At 39.5% G+C, this 18,454-nt stretch overlaps 1 protein-coding gene across 3 annotated transcripts in view; it reads left to right on the top strand.

Moving 5' to 3' along the window:
* Nucleotides 1-3,857: 3,857 nt before the first annotated feature.
* The window catches only part of ATF7 (activating transcription factor 7), an 84,079-nt gene continuing 69,482 nt past the window's right edge, over nucleotides 3,858-18,454 (top strand). For 2 of the 3 annotated variants that reach the window (XR_007517211.1, XM_049883300.1), the window contains exon 1: nucleotides 3,858-3,975. The gene's annotated coding sequence lies outside the window, so the exon portion shown is untranslated. Of the gene's footprint in view, nucleotides 4,307-18,454 lie in introns of all 3 variants that reach the window. The other variant, XM_049883301.1, reaches the window with a different exon arrangement.

Genomic DNA, 18,454 nt, shown 5'->3' with positions numbered 1-18,454 from the left:
TATTAGTTTCAGTAGTTTTCTGGAGGATTCCTTAGGGTTTTCTGTGTATAAGATCATGTCATCTGCAAATAGAGATAGCTTTACTTCCTCCTTGCCAATCCGGATGCCTTTTATTTCTTTGTCTAGCCTAATTGCCCTGGCTAGGACTTCTAGCACGATGTTGAATAAGAACGGTGATAAAGGGCATCCTTGTCTGGTTCCCGTTCTCAAGGGAAATGCTTTCAGGTTCTCTCCATTTAGAGTGATGTTGGCTGTTGGCTTTGCATAGATGCCCTTTATTATGTTGAGGAATTTTCCTTCAATTCCTATTTTGGTGAGAGTTTTTATCATAAATGGGTGTTGGACTTTGTCAAATGCCTTTTCTGCATCAATTGATAAGATCATGTGGTTTTTGTCTTTTTATTTATGTGGTGGATTACATTAATGGTTTTTCTGATATTAAACCAGCCTTGCATACCTGGTATAAATCCCACTTGATCATGGCAAATTATTTTTTTGATATGTTGTTGAATTCTATTGTCTAGAATTTTGTTGAGGATTTTTGCATCTATGTTCATGAGGGATATAGGTCTGTAATTTTCTTTTTTTGTAATGTCTTTACCTGGTTTTGGTATCAGGGAGATGGTGGCAGGTGCAAATTTTTGTGACCTTGGATTAGGCAGGAGCCCTGATGACACAGTAGTTAAGCGTTTGGCTGCTTACCCAAAGGTCAGCAGTTTGAATCCACCAGCAGCTCCTTGGAAACCCTATGGGGTAGTTCTACCCTGTCCTGTAGGGTTACTACAAGTCAAAATCGACTTGACAGCAGCGGGTTTGCTTTTTGGTTTTGATTAGGCAATGGTATCTTAGATATGACACCAACCACACAAGCAAGAAAAGATAAACTGGACTTCATCAAAATTAGAATCTTGGGAGCTTCAGAGGACACTTTTAAAAAAGTGAAAATATAATCCACAGAATGGGAGCAAATATTTGCAAATCAGGTATCTGATAAAGGTCTAGTACCCAGAATATATTAAAAAAAAAAAAAACTTACAATTCAACAATAAAATGATAACCGAATTATGAAATGAGCAAAAGATTTGAATAGACACTTCTCTAAAGATACATAAATGGTCAATAAGCACATGAAAAGAGGCTCAATATCATTAACCATTAAGTAAATGAAAATCAAAATCATAATGATATACCACTTCACACTCACTGCGATGGCTATAATAAAAAAGATGGACAATTCTGAGCTACCGCCACTGACTGCTCTGACAGGGAACACAATAGAGGGTCCCAGACAGAGCTGGGAGAAAAATGTAAAACAAAATTCTAACTCAAAAAGAAAGAACAGACTTGCTGGCCTGACAGAGACTGGAGAAACCCTAAGAGTATGGCCCCCGAAACCCTTTCAGCTCAGTAATGAGGTCACTGCCGAGGCTCACCCTTCAACCAAAGATTGAACAGGCCCATGGAACAAAACAAGACTAAAGGGGTGTACCAGCCCTGAGGCAAGGACTGGAAGGCAGGAGGGAACAGGATAGTTGGTAATAGGGAACTCAGGGTTGAGAAGGGAGAGTGTTAACATGCCATGGGATTGTTAACCAACGTCATAGAACAATGTGTGTACTGTTTGATGATAAACTAGTTCATTCTGTAAACCTTCATCTAAAGTACAATAAAAAAAAAGGAATTACATTTTAAAAAAAAGATGGACAATAACAAATGTTCATGAGGATATGGAGAAATTGGAACTCTCATATATTGCTGGTGGGAATGTAAAATGATGCAGCTGTTTTGGACAACAGCTTTTGGAAATCACGGCAGTTGTGATGGTTAAGATTGTGTGTCAGCTTGGCTGGGCCATGATTCTCACTGTTTATATGTGATCACCCAGTGATGGGATCTGTTGTGAGTAGCCAATCAGTTGAAAGGGAGATTCCTTGGGCATGTAGCCTGCATCTGAATATAAGTGGGCGTTCTGGCTTTTGCCTTCTCTGGATCCTGCAGCTGCCTCTTTTTCATCTGACCTCTGGTTCTTGGGTCTTGAGCTAGCAGCTTACACGCCGATCTTGGGTTTCGATGATATTCACAGCTCATGAGCAAGTGTCCTGCTCTCCGATCTTGGATTCGCCAGCCCCTGCAGCCATGTGCATTAGGAGAAGCCTTGCAGTCTTGCCTGCTGATCTTGGGATTCATCGACCTTCATAGCCTGTGAGCAAGAGCCCTGCTTTCCGACATGCCAATCCTACAATTGCGTGAGCTGTTTCCTTGATATAAATTTCTCTCTCTCTATATATATTTATATGCTTTACTGGTTTTGCTACTTTAGAGAACCTGGTCTAAGACAGGAGTTTTTCAAAAAGTTAAACACAGAGTTACTGTAATCCAAAATGAAACCAAACCTGTTGTCACTGAGTCAATTCCAACTCATAGTGACCCTATAGGACAAAGTAGAACTGCCCCATAGAGTTTCCAAGGCTGTAATCTTTACAGAAGCAGATTGCCATGTCTTCCTCCAGAGGAGCGGCTGGTGTGTTTGAACCACAAACCTTTTGATTAGCAGTTGAACTCAACTTCTGTGCCACCAGGGCTCCTAGAGTTACCATAAAAAAAAAAAAAATTTTTTTTTTTTTTTTTATAAACCCGATTCTGACTCATAGTGACCCTAAAGGACAAAATAGATCTGCCCTATAGGGTTTCCAAAGAGTGGCTGGTGGATTCAAACTGCAGACCTTTTGGTTAGCAGCTGAGCTCTTGACCGTTCTGCCACCATGGCTCCCAACCCCCCCCCAAAAACCAAACCCACTGCGGTTGAGTCGATTCAGACTATAGCAACCCCATAGTGACCCACAGGGTTTCCAAGGAGCCAAGCTCTTAAATACTGCACCTCCAGGGCTCTCTATAAAGCCATAAGGCTAGTAAATGATGGAGCTGGGACTGCTCTGCACTTGAATTGCTTTTACCAACACATTCACCCCACTCCTAGGGCTAAGAGTATTTCAAATTATTTGCCATTAAGAAAGTGATGACTCTGGGAATAGAAACAACCTGAACATTTTTGGTTTTGTTTTTCATTTTAAAAATCTAAAGGAAGATTTTAATATAATTTTTAGGTGCTTCCTTATTTTTGTTTTTTGGTGAGAACATACCCTGCATAACATACCATTTTTACATGTACAATTCAGTGTCATTGGTTACATTCTTCAAGTTGTGCCACCATTGTCGCTATCCTTTTCCAAATTATTTCGCCACCATTAATATAAACTCACTGCCACCTAAGCTTCTCATCTAACTTTTCGACTTGCTGAACAACCTGCACATTTTTTTAAAAAAGTCTCCAGGTTCTGGGGTTGAATCCTTGTCACTCCCCGCCCCATGCCGCCACACAGAGAGCAGAGATTATGACCACAGTGATAGCATTCTAAGTGTAAAGGAGAAAGAAGGTAACTACTTGCCTGTCTGGGACTCTGAATCTCCTTGTGCATTTGCCTCGGTTTTTTTCTCGATTTAAAAAAGAAAAGCAAAAAACGGCTTTATTAAGGTATAATTATGCCTTGTTTTTAAAATGCGCTCCTTTGAGATAATCTCGTTCCCTAGAATATTTGCTTCGTCTTTTGAGTGTCCACCACTACAAAAAAAAAAAAATTTTTTTTTTTTTTTTTAAATTTCATTTTCTTTTCCCGCTTTGAATCCGCCGCCGAACACGTGTGCCTTGTGTATACGGTACCGGGTCAGACTCCCTCTCTCCCCAACTCTTCCCACTTTGTAAGCCCGGCCTCTTCTTTTTCCGAAGCCCCGCCCCTCAGCCCCTTTCCAACTCAGCCCCCGCGGATCTCGCCCTTCCCCCCAAGCTTCTCGCGAGAGGTAAGAGCGCCTGGTCGGACGGGAGGAAAGTATCTGCTCCGCTGAGGGGGGAAAGAAGGAGCCGGAGACAGATTGTGGGACCGAGCGCGGGCGGGAGGGAGGCGACGGAGCTACCAGCGGGTGAGTCCTGTTCATACTAGCTAGTCCATGATCTGACGGGTGTCTTCCCTTCTACTCTGGCCAGTCCCAGTGTCCCAGACCAGGGTCTCCCCTCCCAGTCTGTTGGACGGGGGCGCTGAGGCGGTGGCCGGGCCCTGTCTGAGGAAGAGGGTGGGGCATGGAGTAAAGCCGGCCAATAAGAGAAAAAGAAGCTACGATTGGCGGCGGTGAGCGCTAATGGGAGGTCGCCTTTACGTTGCGGAGTGCCGCCCCTCTTCGCTCCTTCCTCCCGCCTCCTTCCTTTGGGGGGGAAGGCGGGGCCTGAGGCCTGAAGTGTGGGGAGAACTTGGGGGTAAGTAGCCCCGGGGGGCACAGGGCGTGGCAAGGAGACGGGAGTTGAATCGTGTGGGAAGGGTAGTCTAGTGGTGCCCAATGGAAGAGTCATGGAATGGGGTGGAATGGAATAGAGGGGAGGGGTACTAAACTAGGTTAAGACCCAGGACTTCCCAAAGAGCAGAGTTAGGGGCTTGCCATTGGAAAAGGCATAGGCAGGAGGTGGGGATGAGTGGGTGATAACTAGGAATATTGATCAGGTGAAAACATGCCATTGGGGTTAGCTGGAAAGATAGGTTGGAGTAAATCATTGGAAATGAGTGTCATGGTATTTCAGTTAAATTAAGGAAAAGAAGGTCAGGGAAATGATATCAGAGAGAAAGTATGGATTTCGAGAAAATTAAGTGAATGTTCGTTTAGAAAGGCTTAATGTGGTGAGCTGAGTAGCCAAAAAGCCTGACTTTGGAAAGGGTGTGGGAATCAGGAGGGGTAGGGGAAGTTTTTGGAAAGGAGACAGCTGATCGATATAGCTGTCTCGGTATGAGAAGAAGGCTGGCCTATTAATTTAGGGCTTCTAGTTGGATATGGGAAACCCTGGTAGCGTAGTGGTTAAGTGCTACAGCTGCTAACCAAAGGGTCGGCAGTTCAAATCCACCAGGCGCGCCTTGGAAACACTTCGGGGCAGTTCTAGAGTCGGAATTGACTCGCCGGCCCTGGGAGTGGGTAGTTGGATATGGCACTCAGACTGGTGGCTAGTCTGCAGGAATACAGCGATAGAGGTAGAGAAGGAGAAAAATAGAACACTTTCATCACTTCTGCTCTGATTTCCTTTCTCTCTTCCTCTTTCCATACTTCACCTCCTTCTGAACACAGGGATGTGAGGTTGGGACTTTAGCAGTACAAGATGGAGCCCCATAGGGACTTATATGTTACTCTGAATCCCTTCTTACGTTCACTGTCTGGGATGTTTACTACCCAGGACACCTCCTACCCAGATTGCCATGTTGCTACTTTCCTAACTTTAACAGTCTGTTTTTTACTAAACAGAGGGTGTTTTACTATCTCTGGGGGTCCTGTCAGTTAAGTGTAAGTGAGTGTGCAGAGTTTTCTCAGCAAGCTCACTTGATTCCTGTGTTTAATATTTTTGCAGTAAACTAAGTAGTTCTTGGCGAGAGAAATCTTTATAGGCATTCTAAGCACAGAAAAATATGTTAAAATGAGTTCGTTTTGTTAAATGCGTGACTTACCCACTCATATTCTGGAAGAGTTATTAAATGGATGGTTACAATTTTAACCTAAATAGTTTTTTTACAAAGTATAAATATGTAAATAAGGAAAGTGAAACATTTTTAGTTTCTTCCTTTGTGTCCAGACTCAGAAGTAAAGATATGTCATAATATCTTAGGGTAAGGGTTGGGGAAATCAAACTCAATTTGTACTTAAACATGAAGGATGTAAGGTAAGTGGAAGCTATTGCAAAATGTAACATGTCTGTAAGAAAAGGAGCTAAAGAAAAGTTTGGCAGCTATACTAAGTAGTCTTACCAGTTCTTAATTCTGTACAGAAAAGGAACAGGGCTTTGCCCTTTGATAGTTGTGTATCATTTAATCATGAATTGAAATAATACAGCCAATTAATTAATAACTTTTTTGCTATTTCATAGATTTTTCTTTCTGTTCTCCCTTTACTTTTGAGAAGCAAAATGATGTCTGAAATACTGGTAAAACTATTATATGAAGAGAAGCCAGAGTATGTAGTTTTATATTAACCTTTGGTTTTCAGAAACCATTTGAAGCTTTTCCTCTTGGCCAGGTAGTTGCCCCTAAAGTACACTGAGACCAATTAATTACCAACCCTTTAGCATTAATTACTGATTTGGGTATTTCACGTTAAGAACATTGCTTATTGGACATTCAGACGGCCTGGCAGCTGCACAAAAAAATATCCAATGAGAGAACAGAGTCCCTGTTTTGTTCTTCTATCCTAGAATTTGTGATTGCTTTGACTTGGCATTATTAAATGCAAGCCTTTTTTTTTTTTTTTTTTCTCACTAGTGTACTATGTAGCAGAAAGCTGGAAATAACACTGCTCATCTTTTAACTTGTAGATCAAAGTTCACACTTGTGGTAGTTTCAGTATTATAATTTTTAAGCACCTTTGTTTGTTTACTGTGGATTTATTTATTTATTTATATAATTTTGTGTTTTAGATGAACATTTACACAGCAGATTAGATTCCCTTCCACAGTTTTTATACAAGTTATCCCATGCTGTTGGTTACAATTTTTACAATGTGTCAGCATTCTCATTATTTCCATTCACTTTGTTGCCATTAATCTAGCTTCCTTTCCCCGCCTTGACTTCTCATCTTTGCTTTTGGGTAACTGTTGACCGTTTGGCCTCATGTAGTTAACTGTTTAAGGGAGCACATTACTCATGGGTGATATTGTTTATTTTATAAACCAATTTATCATTGGGCTGAAAGGTGACCTGCAGAAATAGCTTGAATTCCAAGTTCAAAGGTTATTTTAGGGTAATAGTCTTGGAGGTTCCTCTAGCTTTTCTGTCAGTCTAGTAGGTCTGGCCTCTTTCAGGAATGTTAGTTTTGTTCTACATTTTTCTCCCATTCTACCCAGGACCTTTAATTGTATCCCTGGTCAGAAAGGTCAATTGTGGCAGCTGGACAATATCTAGTTCTTCTGGTCTTGGTTTAGAAGAGATTGTGGTTCATGTGGGCTGTTAGTCCTGTGGACTAGTTTCTTTTTGGAGCCTTTGATTCCCTTCTCCTTTGCTGCATAGGAGTAAAGACCGATGTAGTCGTGTGCCTCATAATGTCCGTTCAGGCAATGTGTGATCATGTATATGTCTGTAGTCTCATAAGGGTATAACAGAGTTCAGAAATCCTGATCAGAGACAGGGACATATATCGGAGAATGGGACCAAACACAACGCAAAAGGAAACTTTTTTGGTCCTTTTGGAAAGCCAGAGGGTTTGATTATGAATAACTTGTGCTGTCTGCACCAGGCTCCCCTGGGCCCTGGGGTCTCCACACCCTGTTGTTTCATGGGCCCTGCCCTCCAAGCCATCCTGGGCAGTGGGACAGTGGCCTCCAGGGGCCTGATTTGACATGGTGTTCGCACCGCCCAAATCATATAACATTCTGTTTCACAGAACGTATTGTGGACGTTAAGTTACGCATGACTATAGTTGTATCTTAGATGGCCGCTTCCAAGCTTTTGAGACCCCTGAGTCTGTTCACCAAACTAGGATGTGGAACATTATCTTTGTGAATACCACAGCTTTTAAATGTTAATAGCCACAGTTACTGTATCTTGTTCTCTTTCCTCTCCCCACTTTTAAGCCAAAATGAAAACTATTTTTTCAACCAACTCGTAAGCAACTACTTTGCCTCAAGTAAAGTCTCTGGCTCTGCCTGTGCACAGCTGCTCTGAAGTTCTCACAAGTTACTGTTTTGAGCATGTCAAGACGGAGTTTTTCTTAGGCTGCAGTGAGAGGGAGTCAGTGTTATACAGCAGCCTCCTATCCATGTCTGATAAGGAGGAGCCTTCTCCTTGCAAAGAAATTTTAGGTGGAGCAAATAATACAGCCGTGTAAATGTCTAATAAAGACAGCTCTCTTCCGGAGACTAGCTGGCAGGCTGGCATGTAACTGTCTCTTACCCTTTTGGTAAAGGTCTTCAAGTTAAGGTGCAGACATGTTTCACTGGGAAAACAAATGCAGCATTTATTTAAAAGGAAGCTTTAATTTCTTTTGTTGGTAGTTTCTCCGAAAATGGTACAATGATTTTAGAGTTCATGAAAAAATCATTCATCTCTTTAGAAACATGCCAAAGAAAATCTATTTTTAAGCTTCTCTGACATGTACCCATTTTTAAATGTTGGCTTTCTCTAACAGGCTAATTCAGCCTTCTTTTGGGCTCAAGAGAAATGTGAAAATGCATCACATTTGTAGTCCCCAGTGGTTGGTCTTGTAACTTCTGAATGGTGTAAGGAAGAGGTCCGTACCTGCTCGGTTACTGAGTGCTACTTTTAGAACAGTCCTAGTCTTGTGCTGAAGCTCATCAGTTCTGCCATCTGATAATCGAATATGCATAAATGTTTACAGTTGGCATAGGTTTTTATATATCATAACAATAAACCTAACTCCTTGTCAGCATGCTAGCCCTTCAAATATTTGATGATAGTTATGCCCTGGTAAGGGTTTTCTTTCTGGGGTAAATAGTCCAAGTTTTTTTCAGCCATTCCTTAAATGACATTTTTAATAAGTTTCATGCTCCTCATCAGCTTAGTTGCCTGAGTTTTCAGGGTTTCTTATCTAGATCTGAATATAACATCTCAGATCAATATGCAGTACAAAGGAGAATACAGCTTCTTTTTTGCAGGGCTCTGTACCTCTGTTGGCGCCCTGGTGGCACAGTGGTTAAGAGCAACGGCTGCTAACCAAAAAGTCAGCAGTTCGAATCCACCAGCTGCTCCTTGGAAACCCTGTGGGGGCAGTTCTGTAGGGTTGCTATGAGTTGGGATCGACTCAACAACAAAAGTTTGTTTTTAGTTTAGTTTTGGTATACCTCTGTTCTTAAAATCTAAGGTCATATTAATTTGTGCAATTGATTTCTTTTAACATAATTAAGGAATTTACATTTATCCCCGTAATTGCCATCTTGTTAGTTTTGGCTTACTGTTTTAGTTTGATAATGATATTCAGACTCTTGGCCATTCCTCATATCTTTGTATCATTGATAAATTTGATAAATATTATACCTCTCTTTTTATTTTAGTTCAGTGGTAAAGATGAATAAGGGTGGATCAATGAATGCTATATGACGTGAGTAGACTATCATTAAACCAAAACCAAACCAGTTATAGTCAAATGGGTCCTGACTCATGGCAACCCCATGTGCGTCAGAGTAGAACTGTGCTCCATAGGATTTTCAGTGGCTGCATTTCAGAAGTAGATCACCAGGTCTTCCTTCCGAGGCACTTCTGGGTGGACTTGTATCACCAACTTTTCGGTTAGCAGCCAATCGCTTTAACTATTTTGCACCACCCAGGCTATTATTAGATTGACATTCATTAATCCATTACTCGTCCTTTTGGGTACAATTCAGTTATGTACCCACTTGCTCTTTTATCATCTACCTGTATTTTTTATGAAGTATCAAGAGTAACTTTGTGAGGTGTCCCGTTGAGATCCAAATATATTCTGTCTCTCACATATCCTTGAGCTCCAAGGCTAGTGACCCTGTCAAAAAAGAAAATGAAGTTAGACATTAGTTGCTCTTGGTTATTTTATCTAGTGTTTAGAGATCACTGCATTACTTGCCAATTGTCCAGTAAACCACCTATTCATTGTAGAGTCATTGTGGAAAACAATATCTATCTTACCTGTCTGTAACTTCTGGAATCTGCCACCCTCTCCCTCATTTTTTTAAAATAGTGATTTTTTTTTTTTTGCGCTATTTCCAAGACTTCTGATATTGCTTTCTTTCTTTTTTTTTTTAAAATAATTGTAGAAAGACTAAGTATTTCTCCCTAGTTGCATGTTTTCTATCATCAGGTGAATTCTATTTTGGAAACTTTTAGGAAGAAATACCATTCCTTGAACATTTTAAGTTACAAATTGAAGAATTAAACTGTATTGACATCTCCAATTTAGACATAACTTTTCATTTTTGTAAGAGACCTGTGCAAACTATAAATATATATGTGTGTTATTTTAAACATATATACAAATATTTGTCATTTATAATGTATACTAAATATATATATTTGTCATCATAATTATAGTTCATTGGCATGGTGGTCTAGGTTGCCAGGCTATGTGCTGTGGGTGAAACAGTGCTGCAAACAAGAAAGAACATCAGAAGACATCTCTAGGGACTAAAGACTTTGTGTTGGCGGCCAACAACTTTCTTGCATGTTAATTTTAGACCTGACAGTTGAATTTATGTTTGAGCAATTTTAGCTGATAAATGCATTTTTTAAACTCCTTCCTCTTTTGGGGTTTTAATTTTTACTTTCATTTGAAAAAAAATTGCAAATTGTGAATGGAAATGTTTATGTGGGTTAAAGTAACATGTTAGTCATTGACAGGATGTATTTTCTTTTGATACCTTGTCATCTATCTGTAATTATTTACTTATGAATTCTCCTGGAAAGCAGAAGGATGGACTTGATGACCCCTCAAGGTCCTTTCCAGTCCAAAAATTCATAAACAGAAGCTCAGATCAAGGACCTTAGTATTGAAAAATCAGGAAGAAAAATAGACTATAAGGAAAATGAAATTGAAATGGTTCTACTGACCCAGTGGGAATGGATAAACAAAAAATATGGAACATAAATGATGAAAAATAACTCCTTTGAGCTAAAAATAAAACAAACAACAACAAATATTTTGCATTGGGGTCATTTCATTCCTTAAAATATTTTATCATGACATTCTCTCTTCAGCATTTCCCCAGTGTACACTTTGTGTTGAAAGAATGTTTTGTTCCGTTTTTTTTTTTCCTGTTAAATCATAGTATTTTGTTTCCTTTCCTTCTTGTTTGTCCTTTTCTTTAAAACTTTTTCTGCCTTCTGAATAATGTTCTCACTGCCTGTATACATTGAAGCAAAATTCTGTTCAGCTTTAAAAGTAAGCATATGCTGTATAGCTTCCTTGGAGAGGAAGGATGAGTGTTAAAATTTAGTAAAGGTTGATGAAAAGATAAACCTGTTACTTGGCTTTTAAAACTTTGTAGGTAGACATCTAGGAAAGATTCCCAACTAAACCAAAGCTGAGTTAGTAGTCTTATGAAGGATATAGAACACTTAAGAGTTTATGAGAACAAAACTCATTACAAACCCACAACCTCACTTTGTTAGCTTTTTTTCATCTTTTGGTAATTTTAATCTTAAATATTCTCATACCTCTTAAACCAGACTGATTATATAAAAAGTTTCTCTTTTCTGTTCAGTACTCCATTTCTCAATAAATATCAGTTGATCAAAGTATGACTGGAGCCAAAATGTACAATAAAAATGTCACTTATTGAGCATGGGGCTTGGGCTTCTGTGGGAACAGTGTTGTTCTGCCATAGCCCCACGGCTCCACCAACTCACAAAACCCAACTTGCTTTCCTTGAGTGGAACTACCTCTCATATCTCCTGCTCTGGCAGAGTGCTTCTTTTTGACTTAGTGGACAGAGGAGATTTATGTGCTAAACTGATGGAGTTTTATCTGGGACTTAAAATCTGTCATGCAGTAGAAAAATTTTAGACATGTACCACACAATGTGTTCAGGCAACATCTGACTGCGTATATGTCCATGGTTCCATAAGATTATAATAGAGTTCAGAAATCCCTATCGGGAAATGGGATGTAGCAGATATAACTGGACCTAGCAGATGCAACAGCTTCCTGCATGCAACACATGTATTTCTTGTCTCTTATATACAAAGCGATTGTGCTGCCAGGTGTATAATGGTACAGTACACATATAACCTATAATACATATGTCTTGATAGTTGTCTTAGTTATCTAGTGATGCTATAACAGAAATACAACAAGTGGATGGCTTTAACAAAGAGAAATTTATTTCCTGACAGTAAAGTAGGATATAAGTCCAAACTCAGGGCGTCAGCTCCAGGGGAAGGCTTTCTTTCTCTGCCGGCCTTCTCCTCAATCGTCCCCCAAACTAGGAGCCTCTCTGTGCGGTGACCTGCGGTCCAGAGGATGTGCTCTGCTCCCGACACTGCTTTCTTGGTGGTATGAAGTCCCCATGTCTCTCTGCTCCCTTCTCTCTTTTATATCTCAAAAGAGTTTTGCTTAAAACACTATCCAAACTCGTAGATCTCATCAATATGTCTGCCACTAATCTAGCTTATTGCTCATTACATCATTGTGATAAGATTTATAACACAGGGAAATCACAACAGATGACAAAATGGTAGACAATCATACAATATGAAAAATCAGGACCTAGCCAAGTTGACAGGTATTTTTGTGGGACATAGTTAAGTCCATGACCGTAGCCATGCAGCAGCATCCAATCTCATGTATCATGCATCTTTTGAGTGTTATAGTGTTATTTCTCTGTTTCATTTTCTTTCAAAAATAATACCATAAAGTGCATCAAGGCTTTCAAATGCACCAAAACCAATGCTAGTAATAGCAGCAGCAAGAGGCAAAGGAGAAGTGTCTATTTGGAAGTGAAACCAAAGGTATCCCATGTAAGTATATAATACGGTATTTGCACAACATCCAAATCACATAACGGCCTAGTTCACAGAACGTACCATGGACGTTACGTGACACATGACCATACATTTTTCAGTTTTAAAAGTAGGGCACAGCTATTCTTTCTGAAACATATGCCCGACTATATTATACAATCAGGATGATTTATTGAATAAAACATATAGTTGCTGTGAGTGATTTGTGTTAGCACCAGGTTTCTTGCTGATAATATTTATTTAAGCTTTATCAAACTCGAATAACATTATGTTGGTTTTATTTAACATGGTATTTCTGGTACCAGTATGTCTCTTGCAGCACCATTTTCTTTAACTTATTTAAGCTTTGGCCAAGCAGTAGTTTCCAAATATTTTACACATCTATGTTTGGGATTGATGAGGGTACATGTCGGAATACTTAAATAGATCACTGTATTGCTAAAATGCGGGCAGACTTGGAAAATAGACCTTTTTTTTTTTCCCTTGACAACTTCTAAGTGACTCCGTGATTATCATTGTGGGATATGGCAGCAATTTCCTATGCAGGACCAAATTCACACTGGGGTTTAATAATAAAGTCTAGCAGGTTTTATTGGTGACATTTGCAAACTGTTTAAGTCCCTGAAGATTTTATATTGATCCTTAAAGATCAGTGTTTTGGGATGGATTGCTATTGGTTTATTGTTTTATGGATCATAATTTATCTGAAAATGAACAGAAAAAAAAGCCACACTAGATTTTTGTTTGATAGCTTACCAGTTTCTAGGAATTTTTCTGCTTCCAAAATGTCTTTTGAGGCCAAATATAGATAGGTATATATATTTTTTTAACTTATGTCTAATTTTGCTTCCTGCTGTCACCGTAGCAAGTTGTTGCTTCTTTGCTCTTGCTTTATTAACCTTTATGGGAATAGTTCAAAATAGGTTTTGAATTCCCTAAAAGCCGCAAACCAGAAAAAAACAAATTCATTGCCATCGAGTCGGTCTGACTGATAGTGACCTTACAGGACAAAGTAGAACTGCCCCATAGGGTTTTCAAGTAGTGGCTGGTGGGTTTGAGCTGCCGACCTTTTGGTTAGCAGCAGAGCTCTTAACCACTGAGCCCCTAGGGCTCCTCCCAAAGCTTAAACCAAAAAAACCGTTGCCATGCAGTGGATTCCTACTCATAGCAACACTGTAGCACAGAGTAGAACTGCCCCGTAGGGTTTCCAAGGAGTGCCTGGTGGATTCGAACTGCCGATGTTTTGGTTAGTAGCTGTAGCTCTCAACCGCTATGCCACCAGGGTTTCCTCGCAAAGCTTACCAAAAACCAAACCTAACACACTGCCGTTAAGTCGATTCCAACTCATAGTGACCCTATAGGACAGAGTAGAACTGCCCCATAGAGTTTCCAAGGAGCCCCTGGTGGATTCGAACTGCCAACCTCTTGGTTAGCAGATATAGCACTTAACCATTACACCACCAGGGTTTCCTCCCAAAGCTTAAAAAAGCTTGGAGAGCCTTAAAAAATGTTCTAGTTACCCCAGACCTTATGTTAGCCCAAAACAGGAACCATTCCCAGAACCAACTCTTCAGACAGATTGGACTGGACTATGGGATAGAAAATGATATTGGTGAGGAATGAGCTTCTTGGATCAAGTAGGCACATGAGACTGTGTGGGCAGCTCCTGTCTGGAGGGGAGATAAGAGGGCAGAGGGGGTCAGAAGCTGGCCAAATGGACATGAAAAAAGAGTGGAGAGAAGGAGTGTACTGTCTCATTGGGGGAAAGCAACTAGGAGTGTATAGCAAGGTGTATATTAATTTTTGTATGAGAGACTGACTTAATTTGTAAACTTTCACTTAAAGCGCAATAAAAAAAAAAAATTCTAGTTAGGTAGTTGCCTGTAGAAAGCTGCTTCCAGGTAGTTTCTAAGCTTTTACCATGTGTTGCTTAATTTATGATTCAGGCTAATTCTTTCCCTCCCACAGATCTGTTTTCAGTCCTTGCCTACAAAACTATTTGGTCTATGTAAGCTGGCTCCTTTCTTTGAAACTTAGACCTTCATGTCTGAGCCTGAAATCTAGAAATTCATTTCAGACTTCTCTTTGATTAATCCATGATACTCTACATTTGTGTATTTCTTAAAGCAGTGATCTCAAACATTTTGGTCTCAGTACCCACCCCTTTATACTCTTAAAAATTATTGGAAAAAATTATTGAGAACTCTAGAGATCTTTTTGTTTATGTGGGTTATGCCTATTGAAATTTAGCATATTAGAAATAAAAATGGAGAAAATTTTTAAAATATTAATTTATTTTAAAATAACAGTAAATCCATTACAAAAAAAGAAAGCCAAATCCATTATGTGTAAACATAAATAGCATATTTTTAAATAGAAATAACTGTTTTCTAAAATAATAATTTAGGGAGAAAAGCTGCAAATCTCTTTAATGTCTATTTTAATAAAAAGGAGCTGTATTCTCATGTCTGCTTCTGCATCCAGTCTGTTGCAATATGTTGTTTTGGCTAAAGTATATGAAGAAACCTGGCCTTGCAGAGATATGTAATATGAAAAAGAAGGCATATTTTAATAGTTTTATCAGATAATCTTGAATATTCTTCTTTGATACTACCCCAATATATGAAAAGTGATAGTTTCTTAAGGGTTAAGTGTAGTGTGGAATCTGAAACTACACTAGTGTACTTTGAATACTCTGCTACACTGGTCTGTCTTGCCCTTTGAATAGATATTTTACCCATGTGCGATTTTGACCCCTTGAGCCCTCTGAGAGGGTCTTAGGCATTTCTAGGATTCCCAGAACCCACTTTGAAAACTGCTGTCTTACAGTACCAAACTTGAAAAATATAATTGTTTTCCATATGGAAGGAATATAAGCTCTGCAACCATCTTAGTGGTCTCAAAGAGTAGCCCAACAATTATGTGCGTTAAAATTACCCAGGGTGTTTTTTAAAGTGTAGATTCCTGGGCCCAATGCCAAGCAAATCTGAATCCAAAAGAGGCCTAGGAATCTATTTTTACAGGGTGCCCAGGTGAATATACTCAAGTTTGAAAACTGTCAAGCTAGCTTAATTGATGTTACAAGTGTACAGTACCTTATTTTAAGAAAACCTAATTTCTAAAATTTGAAAACAGAAACAAGGAGAAATTAGTACTTGAATAGTCACATTATAAAAGTATTTATGAAGGATTTATATATTTACAATTTTTATCATAATTGGGATATCTTAATTAACCATGTATTTTGGTGAATGAAAGTTTATCACGTATGTCAGCAATCAGCAAACGTTTTCTGTAAATATGTTAGGCTTTATAGTCTATAAGGTCTTTGTTTCAGCTTCTCAACTCCGTCATTGCAGTGCAAAAGCTGCCATAGACAATACATAAATGAATGCGGCTATGTCCCTATAAAACTTTATTTACAAACACCGAAATTTGAATTTTATATAATTTTCACGTGTCACAAAGTATTTTTTTTTTTTTTTTAACGATTCGAAAAGGTACAAATCATTCTAAGCTTGTGGGCCAAACGGTAACAGGTGGCAGGTATTATATATAGTGTATATGAATTTTGGGAACTCTGGGTATATACTCTAATTGGATTTGAATTAAAAAATTAGGATATAATAAAATATACTTAATGTTAAAACTATGAGCATAATTTATTTTCCTAGACAAAACTGACACTCCAAGAACTTACAGTCCCTTAAATTCATTTTCTGGGTGTTAATTTATATAAGTGTATAAGTACCTATTGTGTGCTAAATTGTTGAAAATACACAATTCTGTTACAAGTAGTTGAATTATAAAAAGATGTGGTATCCATTTTTGCATCTTGTTTGAGGTATATGAGAGCAGGTAACTTTTTTTTTAATTGTAGTTTAGATGAAGGTCTACACAGCAAACTAGTTTCTCTTTAAACAATTTATACACATATTGTTTTTGTGACCTTGGTTGCCAACCCCACAACATGTCAGCACCCTCTTCTTCTCAACCTGGGGTTCCCCATTACCAGCTTTCCTGCCCCCTCCTGCCTTCTCCTCCTTGCCCCTGGGCTGGTGTGCCCATGTAGTCTTGTGTTGTTTTATGTGACTGTCTAATCTTTGGCTGAAGGGTGAACCTCAGGAATGACTTCATTATTGAGCTAAAAGGGTAACTGGAAGCCATGCTCTCGGGGTTTCTCCATTGTCTGTCAGACCAGTAATTCTGGCCTTTTTTTTGTGAGTTAAAATTTTGCTCTCCATTTTTCTGCAGTCCTGTCCGGGACCGTCTACAGTGATCCCTGTCAGAGCATTCGGTGGTGGTAGCCAGGTACCATCTAGTTGTGTTGGACTTAGTCTGGTGGAGGTTATAGTAGTTGTGGTCCTTTCGTCCTTTGGACTAATCTTTCCCTTGTGTCTTTGGTTTTCTTCGTTCTTCCTTGAGAGCAGGTAACTCTTGATTCCTCTTTTGCCTACTTTTTAGTAACTTTCTACCTCAGTTTCCCCAGGAGCCATGGTGGCACAGTGGTTAAAGCACTCTGCTGCCAACTGAAAGGTCAGCAGTTGCAAACCCACCAGCCACTTCGTGAGAGAAAGATGTGGCAGTCTGCTTCTGTAAGGATTGCAGCCTTAAAACCCTATGGGACAACCAAGGTGCCCATCAACGGATGAATGGATAAATAAATCATGGTATATTCACACAGTGGAATGTTATGCATCGATAAAGAACAATGATGAATCCATGAAACATTTCGTAACCTGGAGGAATCTGGAAGGCATTATGCTGAGTGAAATTAGTCATTTGCAAAAGGACAAACATTGTGTGAGACCATTATTATAAGAACTCGAAAAATAGTTGAAACAGAAGAAAATACTCTTTGATGTTTACAAGAGTAGGGAGGGAGAGAGGTTTTCACTTACTAGATAGTAGATAAGAACTATTTTAGGTGAAGAGAAAGACAACACACAATACAGGAGAGGTCAACACAACTGGACTAAACCAAAAGCAAAGATGTTTCCTGAATAAATTGGATGTTTCAAAGGCCAGCGTAGTGGCGGGGTGGGGGGGATTTGGGGACCATGGTTTTAAGGGACATCTAAGTCAATTGGCATAATAAAATCTATTAAGAAAACATTCTGCATCCCACTTTGGAGAGTGGCGTCTGGGGTGTTAAATGCTGACAAGCAGCCATCTAAGATGCATCAATTGGTCTCAACCCACCTGGAGCAAAGGAGAATGAAGAACAACAAAGATACAAGGTAATTATGAGCCCAAGAGGCAGAAAGGGCCACATAAAGCAGAGAATACGTCAGCCTGAGACCAGGAGAGCTAGATGGTGCCTGGCTACAACCAATGACAGCCCTAACAGGGAACACAACAGAGAACCCCGGAGGGAGCAGGAGAGTAGTGGGATGCAGACCCCAAATTCTCATAAAAAGACCAGACTTAATGGTCTGAAACTAGAAGGACCCCGGAGGTTATGGTCCCCAGACCTTCTGTTAGCCCAAGACTGGAACAATTTCCAAAGCCAACTCTTCAGACAGGGATTGGACTAAACTATGGGATAGAAAATGATGGGGAAGAATGAGCTTCTTGGATCAAGTAGACACATGAGACTATGTGGGCATCTCCTGTCTGAAGGGGAGATGAGAGGGTAGAGGGGGTCAGAAGCTGACCGAATGGACATGAAAGGAAAAGGTGGAAAGGAGTGTGCTGTCACATTAGGGGGAGAGCAATTAGGAGTATATAGCAAGGTGTTTATAAATTTTTATATGAGAGTCCAACTTGATTTATAAACTTTCGCTTAAAGCACAATAAAAATTAAAAAAAAAAAAACAAAAAACCCTATGGGGCAGTTCTGCTCTGCCCTATAGGATCTCTATGAGTCAAAATTTGACTCAGCGGCAATGGGTTTGGTTTGGGACCTCGGCTTCCCAGTCTGTTAGTTAGCA

The sequence above is a fragment of the Elephas maximus genome, chromosome 4 (assembly GCF_024166365.1).
Source record: "Elephas maximus indicus isolate mEleMax1 chromosome 4, mEleMax1 primary haplotype, whole genome shotgun sequence".
NCBI lineage: Eukaryota > Metazoa > Chordata > Mammalia > Proboscidea > Elephantidae > Elephas > Elephas maximus.
This window is presented reverse-complemented; position numbering and strand designations above follow the sequence as displayed.